This window comes from Pinus tabuliformis, chromosome 3_2 (genome assembly GCF_031772625.1).
Source record: "Pinus tabuliformis cultivar Carrire ecotype Pingquan chromosome 3_2, CPIR1, whole genome shotgun sequence".
Classification (NCBI taxonomy): Eukaryota; Viridiplantae; Streptophyta; class Pinopsida; order Pinales; family Pinaceae; genus Pinus; species Pinus tabuliformis.
The window spans coordinates 639,336,891-639,355,594 of NC_142302.1; the positions used below are offsets into that span (position 1 = coordinate 639,336,891).

At 37.1% G+C, this 18,704-nt stretch overlaps 1 pseudogene; it reads right to left on the bottom strand.

The window, feature by feature from the left end:
* Nucleotides 1–18,704, bottom strand: part of LOC149182236 (mitochondrial import inner membrane translocase subunit TIM23-2 pseudogene) — a 72,643-nt pseudogene that overhangs the window by 21,263 nt on the left and 32,676 nt on the right.

The following is an 18,704-nucleotide window of genomic DNA, read 5'->3' on the forward strand; positions in this document are numbered from 1 at the left end:
ATGTTCGTTCAACCAAGCTCTGAAGTTGTGAGAACCCCTCCTATAGGATATCAATACCTCAAAGAGTTGGGCAAGATGCTTGTGGATTTGATCAGTTACATCATGGGTTATGGGTCATACGAAGATGTTGATGAAACCATTATGGCCATGCTGTCCATATTCTCCCTTGGGATGCCTCCTGCTATGCACTATGATTTTCCTACATACATTTCCAATAAGATTCATGAACAATTGATGAATCTAGAAAGGGAAAAGGTGTTTAAATACACTAGGTACATCTATCACTTGTTCTTATTTTATCAACTAGATGCTTTCCCTGTTCCTCTCAAGAAGCTAAATGCCCAGGGAAACCCAAGGTCTGTGGTGTTTTGGTCTTCAGTCTTTCATCATATAACTTTTTCACCATACACCTACTGTGAATTCATAGACCTTTTTATCCATCTAGCTATGACCTTGTTATTGGGTGTCCCTCCTCCAAGATTGACAGATGAGATGCAAAGGATACTTCACCTCTCAAAGGCCTACAACATTGGTGATTGGTACTTTTACCAACACCATACAGTAATCAGAATATATGGCTGTGATTTGAACCCTTATAGGCTGCCAAGATATGTCCCTATGAGACTTTTTGCCTCAGAGTATTTTAGGCAGTTTGGAAATGCTGAATTTGTCCATTTCCACAATAAAAAACAAGAAGGTGCAACTAAAAGTAAGGAACCAGCTAGGCCCAATTCTATACAACAAAAGGGAGGAAGGATGGAAGGAAGCAGATTTGATCCTAGAGACCCTCAAATTGCAAACCAGTTTCCAATGGGTACCTTATGACCCTAATCATTTAATTTCCCTCAGGAGGGTAAAATAAAAATTGGGTGGCTATGCTCACGCGAGACTGCCTCATATTGAGAAACATGCCAATTCATTAAGCTGGAAAGAGGGCACTCTAGAGGAGCCAATGACTAGAGAGAAAATGCTACAAAGAGAGGCAAAGAATATTGAGAAAGAGGCTGACTTGGAAACTTGTGGGCAGGTTTCCTCTTCCTATCAAAGGCAACTTGGAGCAGCTGCCTCATCCTCTACAGCCCAGCAGCAAGCAGCCAGAACTGTTCAACAGGAATCCAGCAAGGATAAAGGGAAGCAGATGGAGCAGGAACAACCACCTCCTATAGTAGAACAGCAAGCAGAAAAGCAAGTAGAACAACAAGAAGAAGGGCAAAAAGAGGGGCAACCAATACAACAAGAACAAATAGCTAAAGCCCCAATATCCACTGAGCAACAGGCTCAAGAGAATGTGCCTCCTAGGCAAGAAAAGACAGTGGAGGCCTCAGTGCTACAAACTCCACAGAAAGAAGAAAAGGGAAAGAAGAGGGATAGAGAGCAGGAGACTCCCCTCACCACATCCACAAATCAAGGGGAGAAAAGGTAGAGAATGAATCCCCTCTCCGAGGAAGAAATGCCTATTGGGCAATCATTGGGCATGGGCCCACCTAGCATGGAGGCATCTGCCAGTTCCTTTCAGCAGGAACAAGAAAGAACCCTTGGAGGAGAAGTCAGCTCCTCAAGTCAGAAAAGGAGAGGGGAGACAGGCATCAAGCAACAATTCATTGACATCAAAAAGAGAAATGAGCCACTCAGGCTCCAGATCTACAACCAGTTGCTTAAGATGGCCCCTACCAATCAGCAGAGGCTTATGTCAGCCTACGACATAACAGAGGGAAAAATGGCCATGAGTCATTTCATGCCAACCATGCTGTAGCCACAGTCAGCTGCAGACTATATAAGAACCAACCTTGAGGTCCTTTCCAAGGACATCCACCCTATGGACCAAATAGAACTTCACAAGCAAACGGGTGAGATGGTCTATTCAACACTAGCAGATAAAACATTATTGGCAAATAGGTTGGAAAACAACCTGAACAATACAGCTGCCCAAATTGAGTTGGAGAAGGCATCCTCTCAAGCCAAAGACAATAGGATCAGGTCTTTGGAGGATATAATCATAGAGCTTGGGCATGACCCAAAGGATCCAAAAGATATACAAATGCTGCTAAAAATAAGAGATGCAGACCTTGCAGCTCTCAGAAAGATGATTAAAATCCCAGCAACCCTTCACCCTCAAACAGAAGAGGTTGCCCAGCAAAGACAAGACCGGGATGTAGCAACATTGCTGGTAGGACTGCACAAGTAGCTAGTGCAAACACAAGGGAAGCTGGAAGAGACAAAGGCTGCACTGCAGGCAGCCCTACAGCAGAAAGAAGGAGGTCAAACTTCTTAGCCCCCTCCAGAGATCATAAACCTTGAGGAGCTCCCACATACTACTGCTCCTCCCACAGGGCAGACAGCTCAAACAACTCCATCAACATCAGCACTAGCACCAACCTCAGAGCAGGCTCGAGCCTTGATATGCAGAAGTTGATGAGTGAAATCAAGATCCTAGAAGCCCAGATGACAGAGCTAAATGAAGCCAAGGAGAATTTAGCTAAGCTGAATGAAAAATATGACAAATCCAAGCAGAATGTAGCTGAAAAAGGAAGAGAAATAAAAGCTCTTAAGGAGAAGATAAAGGAGCTGGAGAAAGAGCTCACCCTTGACAAAGTGGTGGCTGAGGTCAAGACAGTTTTATGGGCCAACATTGGCCAATCAATAACAGACCAATGGCAGTATATAGAGACCATTCATGAGCAAATGGAGCTCATAGGCAAAGCACACAACGAAGTCCAAAGAGCAAGGGCATCTCTAGGCAGTATGCCTGAGATAGCCAACAGAATGATTAACGTTCTCAATAACCGCACAGGTCCTCAGCTGGCAGCAATAGGAATCCACAATAGAACTGAAACCATCTTGCTGATAAAGAGGGTCCTCACATTGAAAAGCTTGGTACAAACATTGGACAAAAGAAGCCAAGACATGCAAACAGAAGTCAACAGATTCATGGATAAGTTTGCAGCATTACAGGGCAGAGGTCTTCCTGGCTTGCTGAACAGCGCAGGGAGACTACTATCACATGAGAACTATGCAAAAAGGGTGAACACATTTGCCACCAATCAGATCACTCAGGGATCAAGTACCTCAGAGGTAACAGGGCCAGCATCTGGGCAAAGTCTCTATGACAGAGTAGAGAACTTATTTTTTATTATGAATGAGATCAGACATTTGTTTGAAGTGCCTCCAAACTTCTACAAATACACAGAGGCAGATGAAACCTTAGATGCAATTTTGAGACATCAATTGCCTACACAGGAGTGGTGGACCAGAATGATACAGTTGTTGCTGTAAACATGAGGCTTTCATCAAAGTTTTTTCATCAAAAAACATAAATCATCATGTTCAGAAAATGTGATGCATACACTATGACTGGAGAAGAGTGGACTGAGCCAACTCAGCAGAAAGATTCGGCCACTAAAGCAACACTGACACATACAGATAACAGGGCCGAGAAATCTACACCATGACAAAGCATAAAGACACATCATTCAACATTAATGCAGAATGCTCAACCGACTCAGTGGCCTCCAAAGGTCAAGAAGATTTCTGACAGAATTAAAGACTATTTATTTTTTATTTAGAGTAGCAATAACTTCCTTATCTGCTATTTTGTAAAGTTGGTGAGCGTATTCAATTTATCAAGTGACTCAGCGGTTTAGATATTTTGTAAAAACCGACTGTATATATTCCCCCTCGCATAAGCTTGCAGGGGTTGTTGTTTCTTGTAAAAAAAGAGAACTCGGCTGTAATTTCTGGAAGAATAATACAAACAAAGCTTGGAGTTTACAGAATTTGGGTCTTACTGATGCATGCTGTCTTGGAACCATTGAATGCTACAGGATTCTAGTGCTATGGCTTGATATAATAAGTTTTCTCTATCTCTGTTAATGTTTTATTATCTGTTTAAATCATATCTCTTATATGTTGTTCTAAATTTAGGAAGAAAGAAAAAGAATAGCTCAGGACTTGTCCATGGAGACACCCTGATTTCAATCTTTCTTACTATTAATGTTTTCTACAGGCTCAGTTGTTTAATTGGAATTCTTAACTGCTCCAATAAATCCTGAATCTTTCACAGTTTCTATTTAGTAATTCATGTATGCTACTAAGTAGAAATTGTTGTTCAATTTGTTATCACACTGTCTGTAATTCTGTATCTCACTGTTTCACTCACTAATCAGAACTTATATCAATGAACAACCATCTAGCCTTGCAGTAAAACTTCCTCCCTCACAGGCACCAGGACTGTCTCACATTTTCGACTCCATATGCCCAATGGACTAGCATTTTCCAAACATTTCATGCCCTTCTCACAACAGCAGTTCACAACCAAAATTTCAAACAAAAAACTGAAACTCACAACTAGCCTAAAATCTTCACAAAACAGAGCTAAAACTTAAAGAGAGAGCCCTCTCTGATTATAGGTAGGCTAGGACCTATAATCCAAAGCTTGGTTAGTGGTTACCCCGGTCGTATTACCTTGGGAGTCAAAAGGAACAACCTGGGTGTTAACACTACCCTCAAGGGAATGGACTAGCTGAATCTTCCAACAAGAGTCTCATTAATATCATCAAAAAACTATTGGAAGAGAACAAGAAAACTTGGAACATAAAATTGATAAATGCTTTGTGGGCAGACATGCTTACAACCAAAAAATTCATTGGAACCAGTCCTTACGAGTTAGTATATGGCATGGAAGCTGTATTTCCTTCATCACTAGGTGTTCCCGTCATGAAAATACTCCAAGAAACTCAAGTGGAACCTAATGATATTCAAAGAAGGATAAACCAGACTATCAATTTGCAGCAGACCAGGGAGGAGGTGTACCAAAGATCCCAAGTGTTGTAGGAGAAGCTTAAGAAGATATTTGACAGAAGAACCAATGCGGAATCTTTCTACCTTGGAGATAAAGTGTTAATATGGGATTCCATAAGAGAGGATAAGGGGAAACATGAGAATTTTGACATCTTATGGAAAGGACGATACATCATCTATGCTTTCAAAAGAAGCAATGCATATTTTCTTAAAAACCTAGATGGTACAGAAGCAGAGGAAGGACTAGTCAATGGTTGGATGTTAAAGCATTACTTTGATCCTACATACTAATGTTACTATGTTCTTCATGTACATATTATATCCTTTGTAATGTCAAAGTGTTGATTGGACAATAAGATTTTGGAATTGAAGCCCAAAGAGAAGGCCCTAAGCTCCAGAAATATCATTGTCATACATACAATAAAGCAACAAGCAAAAGAAGATTGCAGAGCACCGTCAAAATCATAAAGAGGCCACTGATCTACTGTTCTTAACTTTCCACCAGGGAAAGCCATCCCTAAGTGGAGCCATTGTTATGCCCCTATACCAATAGGTGTCATATATCATGATTGACTTGTTGAAATTTGTAATATGTTCATACCTTTTCTTATTGCAAAGGTTTTCCATATTTGTGAAAAAAAAAAAAAATTAAAAAATATAAGGAGGGTATACCCTAAAATAAAAATCAAAGGGAGAAAAGAATAAAAGATGGTCAAAAAATGAAAGAAAATGAAACCCACCAAAAGAAAAGACCAGGAAAGTGTGCAAGTCTAAATGCCACTAATTTTTTACTTTTGTATAATAAACAATTGTGTGCAGCTTGTCACTTATGCCACAATTCATTAATAGTCAAACACTTTAAGCTTGGCTAGTTCATTTTTCAATTTCATGTTGTAGAAATAGAGAATAAATATCTCATCTAATAATGTAATCTTAGTAGATAAGTAGATAGGTAGAGTGAAGAAAGGAGCTCAACAGTTTAATCTGAGCCCTTGGATATAATAAGTGTAGACTTAGATAGGGATCACCATGTAAAAGAAAAGAAAGTTTGACAAGGGTTTGCCAGTTTAAGTGCACCCTAATAATGAAGTGAAAATGCTAGGTTAAGTAGGTAGGGTAGGTAGATGATGGTTGCATAATAACATGTGGTGAATGATAAGTCTAAATGTATAAATATTTTTACTTTCATCACAAAACAAAGGCATGTATCACATGGAAGGCACATCAAGCAACAAAAGTCAAAATAATTAACTTCCCTACTCATCTCACTTAAATTTTCACTAATTTCCCCTAAGTGGAAAGGTATCCATCAAATTAAAGGGGCTCAGAGCATTTCTCTGACTTTTGGAGGGACCAGACCCTCGGCCCAATAATCTATGATACCTTAAGAACTTAAGCCCATTCATCAATAATCACACCCTTTCATAAGTCATTCATTCCCTTTATAAAGCTTTTCATAAGTAAAATTACATTTTACTTAGGGAAATTAAAATATTTTCCATAAAAACCCTCATTTTTCACTTAGCCTAAGTTTTAAACATACACATGAAAATGTTTTAGACTTAGCGCTTTTTCCATTCATTTGGTCATATTAATTACTAATTTATGTTAATATATAGTTCCCCTATAAAGGTTACCCACTCCCGTATTATCATAACTACGTAAAAATCCCAAAATCTTATATATCCCACCCCTCGGTTAAATATAACCATAATAGCATTAATAAATGGGATTAATTAGTTAAATTGTAACTAATTAAGAACCCCGACCCTGCCATATTAAATAAGGATTAATTAAGCCCCACGGTTAATTAATAACATTTTCCACCAATCGCATCACTCCTGATGCAATTAAAAAACTTTAATCATGTCGAGCCTGCCTTCCATTAAACTCCTGCCACCTCACCTTCCCAATAGCCGTCCAATCAAGCCCCCAAATCTAATGACTATCGTGTATATCACACAACCCTTCATGACCGAAAGTTAGCACACGATCGTGAGAAATTTTGTAAACAGTTCCATCGCCATGCGTCGCTCATCGTATGGAATCGCTCGGCCAAGCCCAAATACCACCTCCCCTCTATTAGCGGTCTGATGAAAACGCTTACCACTTCCCGCTAACGACAAAACATCAAATCTTTTGCCCGTTGACGCCACCTGTCCAAATCCTGAAACCCACCAAATTTTTGACTTTGTATAAAAAACAAACGAAATCAGTTCGTTGTCCTATTCTACGAATGCATACATCCATGCAAACTTAATGTCGAGGTCAACTAGCTTGTGCTCCCAGCTACTAACCACCTTTAAAACTTGCAGTCAACACCACTCAGAATCCACCATTCACACCCAGTGTACCTACATTCCATTGCCCATCCCTAAAGGTAGGTATTTACCAATTCCCGTCAAAAATCCCTATGAATACTTTCTTTCCTTGCAATTAATTGAGAAGAACCCCAAATTTCACCATAATTCACTTACTACACTTTAAATTCAAGTTCCTCGGACCCTCTGTTTTCACCAATTTCCCATAAAAACCCAAATTTCCTATCTAAATCCACAAGAACCAGAATGGAAACCCTAGTTTCCCTAAATATTACACCTATTACTACCCCCCATTGTGACTTAGATTATCTGCCTCTAGCAGATAAAGATTTTCAAATAAAAGACCTAACCACTCTTAAAGATCACCTAAAAATATTTTGCCAATGTCGAGATAATCACCTGAATGGCTATGATACCATAGGATTGTGGGAATCCAATCTCCCAATGTACTTTCTCCCCTCTATGCACACTTTCCCTGACATTATCCATCAGTGTCATGCCAACTATGATCCCAACCTCAGAGCAGTAATGTCCTCAAATCAAACTGTCCTCTTCACCATTACTACAGACTCCATAATGAGATGCTTCAATTTTAGCCAAGTCAAGCCCTCACCCCCATTTCCCTTGGAGAGTTTCTTGAGAAGTCATCTAAATTGTCCCAGTCCAAACTTAGTCACTTGTGCCAGACTTTCATATATAAGGAACATCAAACCATTAATCCCCCTCCCTATTTGTCATTTTTTTTCATAGAGACTAGAAAAACCATAGTTGATATGATAGTTGCAGTCATGGCATTTAATACCAGTGAATATGTTGATGAATTGACCCTAGTTTTGATGACCATATTTACCCCTAGTCAGCCCACGTATGTCAGGTATAATTATGCTACATTTATTGCTGAGAAAATCCATGACCAGTTCATGAGGCTGGAAAATGAGAAATTATTCAAGTACTCAACATTCATATATCACCTCATCCTCTACTATCAGTCTGAAAAATTCCCATTTTCTGTTAATAAACTTGATACAATGGGTAATCCAAGGTCAGTCATTTTTTGGACTTCTATCTTCCACCATTCTTTTGCTTGTCCATATTCATATAATGAGTTCATTCACCAATTTGTCCACCCAGTGACCACCATGCTGATAGGAAATCCTCCTCCCAGGATTAGTGATGAAATCAAAAGGATCCTTCAGCTATCTAAACAATACAAGGTAGGTGACTGTTACTTGTACTAGAATCACATAGAGATCAAGATATATGGTTGTGAGCTTCCTCCATTCAAGCTACCAAAATATGTTCCTATGAGGCTATTTGCATTAGAATATTACAAACAAATGATAAACTCAGATCAGATTCACTTTACCAAGGCCAAGTAGAAAGCACAACTGAGAATCAAAGATCACTTGGGCCCATTTGTCTGCAAAAATAGAGAAGCGGGCAAAGCAGTAGAACAAATCCTAGAACTCCACATGAGATTAAAAAAAGTTTTAGTTGGAAATATGACCCACACAGTTTAATTTGTGATAGGAGAATGAAAAATAGACTATCACCATATTTTCATCACAGAATCCCAAAAATTGAGCAATATGCTAATATGGATGAATGGAGAGAAGGAACTCTTGTAGAGATGGATAATGATCAGGTTAATGTAGAAAAAGTAATGAAAGACCTAGAAATGACACTTGACCTAGATTCTTTTGAACAGGTACCAGTTGAGACTTCTCAGAAGCCAACATCAGGGACTAGTGCCTCAATAGCTGATACTTCGCAAAGGTACTCATAGAAAACAAGTGCACCATTTGCAGGATCATCACAGGGAAGATAAAAAGAAACCAGCCTTCCAGCATCAAGCCAATCAAACATGTCAAAGTAGCCTGAAATCTCTAAAGAGAAGACCCTGCCACAGTCCCATCCAACTCAGATTAATGTGGGAGACCCCCCTATTTTGCAGACTCCTCTGAATGAGCAAAAAAGCCTAAAAAGAGATAGGGAAGTAGCTACCCCTACCAGTGGTCCTTCAGACAAGCCTGGTGCTGAGAGGCATAGGCTAAATCCTCATCCAGAAGAAGAATTTGTTGAAGAAACTATAGGGAGTTTGAGGAAAGAAGGTGCAGATAGTCAGCATACATTCCCAGTAGGTGGGACACCTTCTAGTTCACAAAGACAGGAGCTGGAGAGACAACAAAATGCTGAGGTTTCATCTAACAAGTCCTTAGACATCAAAGAAAAATTCAAAGAAATAAAGGCCAAAAATGAACCATTAAGGGCCCAAGTCTACACACAATATTTGAAGATGGCTCCTACCAATCAGACTACGATGATGTCAGCTTACGACATCAAGGAAGGAAAAATGCATATCAACTTTTTAAAGCCCAAAATACATCAACCTCAGTCACTTGCAGACTATCTCAAAACTGATTTTGAGGTCTTAGCCAAGGACATCCACCCAATAGATCAAATTGAATTACATAAGCAAACAGGGGATATGGTGTATTCTACATTGACAAGTAAGGCCATGATGGCACATAGATTAGAGAATTCATTGAACAATACCACTACCCAACTACAGTTAGAAAGAGCCTCCTCACAGGCAGAAGACAATAGAATCAAATCATTAGAGGAGTTGATTATTGGATTGGTTCATAACCCAAAAGATGTAAAAGCTACAGAAGCCCTGATAAAGAAGGAAAATAAAGACATAGCTTCCTTGAGAAAGCAGTTAAAGTTGTCCCCATTGATGCATCCACAGATTGCTGAAGTTATTGAAAGGAAAGCTGAAGAAGAGCTTATGGACCTAGTCCTCAAGCTAAATGAAAAATTAAAGGAGACTAAGCAGGAATTAGAGAAATCACTAAAAAGAAGGAAGAGTGAGTTGAAATCTCAACCTTAAAATGTAGTACCAGTAGTCTCCATGGCAGTTCCTTCAACATTGGCCACATCTCTTGGACCAAATGTTCCTTTGGCCGCAACATAAGCTACTACAGGTTCAAGCACATGTACATCACAGGTGGGAATTTTAGGTCAGAGCACTGAAGAGCTAATCAAGTCCATGGACGAAATGAAACTCCAAGTTTATAAACTCTAAAAGGTAAAGGAGAAATTAGTCACCTTAGAGCAGAAGTATGATGTGTCAAAGATCAATTTTGTTGAAGAAGTGAGGAAAAATAAAGGCTTGGCTCAATAGGTGAAAACATTGGAAAAGGATCTCACTTTTGAAAAGCTTTTAACAGATATTAGGAAAATTCTATGGACCAATATCACTCAATCAATAAATGATGTTTGGTCATCCATACAAATCATTTTTGAACAGATTGACCTAGTCAAGGTTGCTCTTCAAGAGATTGCCAAAACCAAAGAAGAGATAGGAGGGAAGCCTGAGGAAGCTATCAGGCTAATAAAATTTTTGAATAGCAGCAATAGGCACCAATTGGAACAACTAAATATTGAGGATAGAGGTGCAACCATCCCTGAGATCAAGAAAGTCTTGACCAAAAGAGATTTAATGCAAAACCTGGAAAGGAAATGTCAAAATATGCAAGAAGATATTGATGAATTTATGGAAAAGTTTGGCATATTACAGAGTAAAGGACTTCCCAGTCCTTTAGTGATAAATGATAAGTTAATGAGGCATGAGGATTATGTTGACACATTGGTTTAGTATGCAAATAAACAAGCTAGTTCGTCAGCCATTTCATCTGCACCCAAGGCACTACCTACACGTGAAGTTCTCTATAACAATCTGGAGAACCTTTTTTATGTTGAGCATGAATTGAAACATTTGTTTCCTGTTCATCCAAATTTTGTAAAATACACAGAGGCTAATGAAATCTTCAGGAAGATGCAAAGGACCAGGATACCAAGGGATGATTGGTGGACAAACATGACAGACATTTTATGATTTACCTTGGTAAAAAAGCAAACTGAAACTTATTTACCATAATCAATTTTGGTAAAGGAAGATGAATGAGGATAAAGAAGGTAAAGAGTATTAGAGCACGTAAAGAGTATCAGTAAAAAGCCAAAAGCAATCAGCCAGCATAGAATTACGAGCAAGACAACAAGATGCTCAATCATAGGGCCTGCCTCCAGCTCATTCAACAAAAGCAGGGACAATAAGCTAGCAAGTCACTTTCAGTTTCTATCTTCGAGACCATCTGTCTCTACTTTTATGTAAAATATAGTGAATCTTCCTAGAATTTATCTCACTCAATTAGGAGATATTTTATTGTAAATTTTTGTATAAGTACTTCCTCATTCGAAGTTATTAAGGTGGATTCTTTGACATTTCTGTAGACTTATTATTTTGGAATAGAAGTGTTGTTGAACAACTCTTCTATGGTTTGCTGGATGAAGAAATAAAGCAAAGGACTTTTACAGGATTCATGTGTCAAACATTGGACAAATAAGTATTCTATATCTTCTGTGTTACTATTTTCTGGTTTAATATTTCACATGTGTTTCATATCTGAATAATAAATGAAAAAGTATATTTCAAAAAGTGCTTAACCGCATTCTGTCTCTAAGATAATTTATTTTCTAAATGTTTTCTTCTAAGCTATCATAGACAGATAATTCTTAACTGCTCCTTGCTTCTTAGTTTATTATTGTGGTCATTTAATAATAAATTATTAACTACTTTTCATTAGTGATCACCCAATTTCCCTCCTCATAAAATTTGTTGAAGGATTCTTAATTTCCCTTCTTCCTTTTTAAGACCATTTCACCCTTTCAAGTTACCATTTGTCTCCTGTTTAACTATCTTGCCCTGTGAAGCCCTCATTTGGTGAATCAACCTGATCCAGTTAAGCCATCCTCAGTTGGCTCCATAGCCTAATGGCCTGAAATACTCTGTTCTATCCATATGCTCCTGAATTCCACCACCAAACACAATTAAAACACCCAAGCTTTCATAACTAGCCTACCATCTCATAAAACAAAGCTATATCTTAAAGAGAAAGCCCTCTTTGAGTACATATTGACTAGATTCTATACTTAAAAGTTGGTTTGTGGTTACCTCGGACCCCTTTCCTTCTTCTAACAACTTCAAGGAAAATCTGAGTGATAACACAGCTAATCCTCAAAGTATCCCCAAATATGTTGATAAGCAGGTCCAGGCTATTGCACATTTCGAGTACATGGAGAGATTGTTTGGAGATCACTGCATTCATGCCTGCATGAGAAGGTGGAACACATTGCCACACAGCCTACGGATCAGGGAGTATCACTCCCAAAATAGGATGAGCGAAGCCATGAGGAGAGTGCCACTGTATAAGCACTCTATGCAAAGTTAGAAGGCCAATTGGATTGGCCTCAAATTCAGTCCTCCATTACTACTAGGACTGTTGGATGGAGTAAAAGAGGAGGAAGAACATAAACAGTGGGAAGAGGTGGATAGAAAGGTAGGATTCCATGATAAAGAGGAAGATATCACATCAGAAGCATGGGATGTCAGGGAATCTATCAGCCCCATCAAGGATGAAGAGTTACACTAGTTGCTTAGAGGATGAGCAACCCATTCAGTAGGGGGGTGATGATCATCCCCAGGAATGGGTAATTATATGGGCTCATTTTGCCTCTTAATTCGACTTAATCCACCATTCTCATTAGTTTATTTCATGTTTTTGAATATATTTATGCTAATAAAGTGAATTGGGTTAGTCATTATGCCATGAAGTCTAATGTGTGCTTTATGTAGATTTTTGGTCAATTTTGGACAAAGTGAAAGGATTAATGAGCAACTGGCAGCACATATTCGAGGAAAACATGGGAGAGGATTTGTAGGAGGGTGTCCCCCTCATTTATGACCCCCTACCTCAAATCCTCCATTAGATACTTGGAGCAAAAACAACCACATTGATGCATCCAAGGGGCAGCCGAGCAAGTCAAGAAGAACTGGTGTCTATCTCTAGCTCTGGGAAGCCGAGCCCCTTGATTTTAGGAGAGTTGTTGGATGCTTGAGTTGTATAAATAGCAGGGCTTAGGTGCTCAAATTTTCTAGTTGGATTTTAGCCAGTAATTATTATAATTTTCGCACTTTTGTGCAGCACTTGTTCAACTCATTTTCGAGTTTCTTTTTTAGAACAGTTCATGTAATGTGACTATTATTGTTGATAATGAAGATGAAATATTTCCTGAGCTAGTACTGATCTCTTTCAAAGGGCTAAAGCTCTTGGGTTAGGGCCCAACCCAAGCTTCCCAACACCTCTTGCTTTGTACTTATATGTTTTTTCTTTAGTTCATGAGTTAATTTCTATTACATAGATTCATTTTACTTTGTTTAGATTGGGTTGCTTTTGGTAGTTTGCATAGTTGTTTTGTTTCAGTTGCTCAAGTAGGCTAATGCACTGAGAAACTAAGATTGAGAAAGGCCAACAGTAGGCCCTGATCTCCTTTATCCCTTTTTGGGACTATGATTGGAGGTCAAGGCACTACTGCTGCCACCAAAAACGCAGTTTTGCTCTCCCATGCAATTTCTATCGTGATGACTTGATTTGGAAAGATTAATGTATTGCTTCAGATTCAGTTGCCTAGATCATTTCCTGTTATTTTACAACACATCTCTCTGCATGCTTTTCTGTTCAAAGGTTATTGTTCAACATTTTCTATTTGTAGGTCAGAAATTAGGTCAAGCTAGAGAAATTTATGTTTTCATGGTATAGTTAGTATTTTCTTTGATCAGTTTTTGTAAGTAGATGTGCAGGTCTCTTGCACGACACCTCAGCTCACCATACATCCATGAAGCAGCTAGCACTAGCTCACTTCCGACATATTTCCCAAGTCAGTCGCAACATTTTGCTATTCTGCCCTAATTTCTGCATTTTTCTCCAAAAGCTTCCCTCTTGCCATTTCAACAAATCCAACCATCATGTTCCCTCTTGGTCTTCCTTGACAAGCTCCAGAAACCTCAACACCTTCATCTAGCCTTTAGTTACCCTTTCCCATCATTTTTCCACCTTCAAAACCTCCAGAAATAGCTCTCGGCCTCCTCCTATAAATCCTCTTGTAGATCCTCTAGTAGATCTCGTTCAGTCTCCTGTATAATTTCCTTGGAGTGATTTTTCGAAGTCTGATTCGAAGGGAAGTCTTCAGAAGGGTACTAGGGGCTTCTTAGGACCTCTCCAAACCTTCCTACACCTCTGCAAAAACCAAGTCCATCTTCCTTTGCCACCAAACCTCTGCACAATCACAATCTGTTAAATTGCAAGCATAATAATTTCACATAAAAACACTCAAAAATACAAAAAGATGTTCTTTTCTTATTTTCTTCTGGGAATAGCTTACATAGATGTAATTTACCTTTTCATTATTCAATGGCACTCATTTCATTATTTTCCATCTCTTTTTCTACAAAAGTAGGGTTAGTTGGATAAATTAGAGTTTGCTAGGGTTTGTCTTACATTCTAGTCTTCTTTCTCTTTCTATAAATACAATAGCCTTTGTAGAGTTAGCTTTCTTTCATCATGGTTAAAATCTTCTTCTAGAAATTCATAGAAGCTGGCTTGAGCTCCTAGTGATCTTGTGCTAGCTGACCAAGTGACGGGCTGCATTAAGAGCTAGTACTTGTGCATACAACACTGTCGCTTCCAAGATTGTTACGAACTATCAGGTTGATAAAAGTAAAGTTGGAAGCCCTAGGAGTTGCAACATTATTGCTGGAATACTAGTGCTCACCAAGGACCATGCACACAATTTTTTTAATTTAAATGTCTGTTGGGGGGGAGATTATGTGCATGATTAATTGGCTACTTCACATATAGGTTGGAGATCACAAACATTGTGTTTGGGCTGCAAATACATGAAAATATAAATTTGTTAAAAAATGTATTTATATATCAATCTTTCACATTATTTTTTGATATGCTAAACAAATTAATTGTCCATCAAAATACATACACATATCGAGTCGTCTATGTACATCCTAATTGTATAATTTTTTTGAATATTAATAGTGTTTACTATTTTTAATACATTTTTCTCTTTACATATATTGAAATATTGAAATACATATGCTTTATATTTCCATTACAACCTCTTTTCCATGCTAACCATCTCAGAAAAGAATTATATGGTTCATTAGTGAACATTAAGACCTACAATGTAAAAATAAAAATGATTGTTTGGTCATTTTAAGGCTCTTTTAGGGTGCACTAATGGAAGACCTTCATTAGTGAACATTAAGACCTACAATGTAAAAATGAAAAGGATTGTTTGGTCATTTTAAGTCTCTTTTAGGGTGCATTAACGAATGGCCTTATTTTTTCAAGGACAAAAAAAAATCATATTTCAAAAATATATCAAATTAAGATCATTTTTTTTTCAAAAAATAGATATGCACAAAAACACTTTGTTTTCTACAACGCTACCAATTTTTCTATCAATATTCTATTATTTATGTACTCAGAGGTTGCACTAATGTAATCATATTAATTGCACTTTGAATGAAAATAACATAATAATATTAGTAAAACTTAAAATTCACATAGTTAGACATAATGTCTATTAATAAAAATTACATGTTTCGAAATATAATTCATTTATCTACATTTCATATTCTTACACCATCTTGAAATTTATTGTGTATGTATCTCTAAGCATTCCTACAAGTTAGTATATTATATTTTTTCGAAGCTTGTATTGCCACAACTAGTATGGGAAACCATCATTAGCTTGCACCCACCTCTAGGTTCAAATGCCTCATATCAAAGTGATGACTAAACTGTGAGGAGACAAAAAGACATGAGGAAGACGAGATGGAAAGAAATGAGGAAGAAAAGCTAGAAAAAAATCAATAACAAAGTGTTGTTCAAAAGCAAGGAGTTCAACTACAACATTTGAAACAAGTAATATCACTCTTTAAAAAGTACATTATCACTCAACTCAACGTCCAATCATGAAAATTACATCACTCGTCCTGACAATGAACCACACTTGTTGGTTTAAAACGCGTCGACAATATGAATTATGATGTGATTTTCACTAAATACTCTTCTCATAAACAAGAAAATTACATCATAAATAATATTAATAATAATAATAGTAATAGGAACACCAAATTGGTGCATAAGATCCCCTTGTTTTTGAAAAAAGATAATAATGGTTACTCATAAAACATAATTATCAAAAACAAATCCACCATATTCATGATTAAAGAAAAGGAAAGGTGTAAAATGCGCTTCAATGAAATAAATGTATAACGAGTTTCTCAAAATATGGTCGTTTTATAGAATCTAGATTTGGACGTTCAAGAAAATTCGATGTAAACAAGTCATACTATCACAAAAAAAATTCTAGGATATTTGATTAAAGAATGCACTACCATATCCAATGTATTTGAGTTCAATATTATGGTAATGAAGCTCAAATTGTATGGTCAAACACATAGTAAACTATAATAAAATATGGTCAAACATATGAAAAATTTGAGCTATAAACATCCATCATCAACTATATATGAGTCATCTCTAACCATATTAAACTCACATAAGTAAATAAAAAGATTAAACAAAATCAATCACATTCCTAATAATTTAACCAAAATTAAACATATCAACCATAATCAATAAATAATAAACATAACCAATGCACTAACTATAACCCACACTCAATTCATTATAATTAAAAAGAAATTGAATATATTAATTTTTAACAATTAATTAATCCTAAAACATAATTTAAGGATGGACTTTATTTTTTATAAGAATTTTTGGCAGAAATCACATCATTTGTCATGCATTTCAAACCAACCAACGAGTGTGGTTCATCGTCAAGACGCATGATGTGTTTGGTTGGTTCGAAACGCATAGACAAATGAATTATGATGTGATTTCTGCAGAAAACTCTTCTCAAAAATATTAATATGGATCACAGAAACCTAGATTTAACACTAAACTTTATATTTCAAATTTTAAAATATAATAGATATTTAAAAAATATATATGTTATCTAGGTAGACTTTAATTTAATTAAGAATAATTTGAATATATTAATTATTAACAATTAATTAACACAACCCCATCATTAAATTCCTCTACATATTAATTAACACAACCCCATCATTAAAAAATAATTAGACTAAACCGACCCATTATAAGATATGAGGGATATTTGATGGCATATATATATAATATCTTATCTTACAAAATAGAAACAAATATTTTGTAAGGTAAAGACAAATCCTGGATGGCAATCATTAAGGTTGAAAATGGTTCCTGAGATTCCTGAAATGTACATAGATGTGTTGACTCAAGAATTTGTGTATGGTCCGATTAGATTGTTAGGTTCTATACAATTGAACTACATCGGAAACTATTTGAGATGCAAAGAACGAAGCAGTTAGTCCATTTACACGTCAGCCTTTTGACATTAGCAATGTTATTCCACAAGCTGAGTTGAGGCAAGAAATGCAATGATACATGGTCAACAACTCAAGCCCAACCAAAAGGCTAGATGTCATCTCCGACTATACTCAAGTCTTGACCGAAGCAGATATGAATGTCTTGTAAATGATGAGATGGAAAAGGGAGAGGTGTTGGAAGAGCATTATTGGATAATTTTGTGGAAGAAATTTAATCTTCTCCACCTCTATTGCCAATACCAACCTGGAAACAGGGTTGTGTTTTGTTCAATAGGAGGAGGATATGAAAAGTTATTGCCGATATTAGATGACCAATTTTGTTTTTTATGCAATCGTTACACATCTTCATGTGATGCTTTGAAACATGTGTGGAAGGAAGTGTTCAGTCTCATGGATCTCAATGGTTTCAAGGATACTAATATTCCTCCAGACATTTTGTAACGCCATATAATCAGTTGAAGATACAGAGCATGGTTTTAAGAATTTATCGTCGGATGCTCTACGACTTGAACATCGAAATTCATAGGAGATCTATGCTTGACCATTTCTGGTTCTGGATAGTCATGCTCACTGTCAGTGCGTTAGAGCATGGAAATTTGAGCGATATAACTAATGAAGACCTCTACAATAGAATGTTAATCCTAAAGGCTACCTAGATAAAAGATCCATTGAATTGCATCATCTCAAACTCTAATTTCATTGGCCTTGTAGTTCATTCAACAATTCTTTGCATCTCCCATTTGCATTACTTACACCATACAACCATAACTGATGAATTTAGTAGGTCAAGAATGTTGAAGAAAAATAATGAGGATGATGAAGCTAAGAATGTTGATATAATTAGTGTAGCACTTGAAGTAGGGCTCTGGTTAATTAACTCCATTATCACAACCACCTCACTTGAAGAAGGAGAGAATGAGTTTTTATCGGAGTCCAAGAAGGCGCCACAAAAATCACATATAGTAATAGAAATTGTCTGAATGGTGGAACTCGTCCTTGCTAGTTTCAAATGTTTGGGATCGTCTCATTTGCAATTTGGTATAAATATAGTGGTGGCACTTCTTAAGGAAGGAGTCTTTGAAAGAAGGAGGGAGGATGTTGCACGAGTTTTTGGTGATTTTCTTGGAAGTGATATGGTGGATGAGCATGATTCACATGTTAAGTTATTGCTACAAGAATTTATGTACAGTGGCAGTGCATCCCAGCAGCCATAATGCAATTACATTATT